Raw genomic sequence first — 1,787 nt, forward strand, 5'->3', positions numbered from 1 at the left:
CACACATCAACATGAGAAGAAATGAGCATGTAAGGTGTATGGAGGGACTGTGGGAAAGGTTTCAGAGGCATATGAGAGGAGTTTCAGGATACGCCTTTTTTTTTTTTTTTTCCTGGCGTAGGTGACTAAGGCAAAACACAAACATGCAGAAGTGAGGGGGAATGTGTTGGATTTGTGGAATGTAAGATTCCCAGAGGATCCACGCCTGGACTCTCTGTCACTTGATGACCCAAGTTATGGAGACTCTTGTTGATGTTTACATCTTTAGTTGGTTAAGCTTTTCTCCAAGACCCTTTATTACGTGAGGAGTCAAAAATGTATGTAGCCTACAACAGTAGGAGTGCATTTGGTGCTCATGCAAACTAGTGAGGCTCTATTCTCCCCAGTGACCGGCACTGCAGATTGTTTCTGAAGTGCAGGCCCCTTTTATTTTCTGTGGCCTTTTCAGTGTACTTTGCATGAGGTTAAAAATGTAAAGAGAATGTAGTTGCAGAGCATGTGTTACAAGCCTCATACAGGAGGACAAAACACAGTGTTCATTCTAGAGTGGTTGGCTGCCTCCCAGGAACATCTGTATCTGTGCACAGGACAAGGGTTTGCCTCTTACAGATGGGGGAGGAGGATTTCACTGTTGGGTGTGCCACTTTCTTCCCTGTTCCCAGATAAAACAGTTCCAACATGAGCATCTGTCGGTGACATAGTAATAGAGTACTAACATTCCTGTCCCATATGGACTGGTCAGTCCAGCTTCCGTGAGAAAAGCTATGTTGTTTCAGGGGAGAGGGTTTGACAGTCAGAGTTCATGAATCTTTCCATATGCATTCCACACCTCCTGGTTGGTATCAGCAGTTGAGCTTTGAAAATCTATAGCTTAGTTTTGCTCCTGCTCCCATGAGGACAGCTGAGGCTCTCTAGCAGGAGTCTTGACCTCCTCTGACTACTGTCCCCATGACCCACAAACATGGGAGGAACAGGTTTTCTCAGTAAATTATTCCAAAAACAGCAGGAACTGTTTGGCTTCCACACACTGGCCTCTATCTTACCATGTGCAGGTCAAAGGGCACTGTAGTCCAATAGAGTAACTGTATAGTGGGAGTGGAGCAGCAGATTGGTGTGTGCACTCAGGGCAAACTTAGACTGGGAAATGTCTGGGGACTTACCTATAATCAGGTCATCTGAAAAAGTCTTGCCCCAAATTTAATGCATAGCAAAAAGTTGAGGAAAAGGTCTTGCAGTGATTTTTCTAGGAGGTAAATAGATAAAGGAAAGACCATAAGTAGACCCCAGGGCTAGTTTCTGAGCTAGCCTGCTTTAAAGGGGTAGTAAGGGAAGAGCTTTCCCAGAGCAGGCAGCAAACCAGGAACTGACTATAATGGACAGGTGTGCTGTGGGCTGTAGCTCAGCCTTATTGGCCACACCACTGACTGAATGTGGCTGACTGGGCATCTTCCTCAAATTTTACATGCAATTCAGTCTAGTGATTTCACATGAGCCCCATTGTTTAGGTATTATCAGAGATCGTGCTGAATTATACAGTCTGTCTAATGCTTTGTCCTCTGAATATCCATGCTCTTGGGCCACAGATGATAAGGTCACTGACAAATTCGCATTCTACCTCAGTAACTCTGAAGCACCTCTGTTATCTCTATTGTCAGCATCTTGGTGTTTTCTTCACGTTTAAACTGACAAGTGTATGTCTGTGTTTGTGTATGTTCGTCTCTCTCTGTGGGTTTATATCTTTCTCTGACCCCATGTATGTTTCTGTCTGATATGTTTCCACCCTGCCT

The sequence above is a fragment of the Papio anubis genome, chromosome Y (genome assembly GCF_008728515.1).
Source record: "Papio anubis isolate 15944 chromosome Y, Panubis1.0, whole genome shotgun sequence".
Lineage (NCBI taxonomy): Eukaryota > Metazoa > Chordata > Mammalia > Primates > Cercopithecidae > Papio > Papio anubis.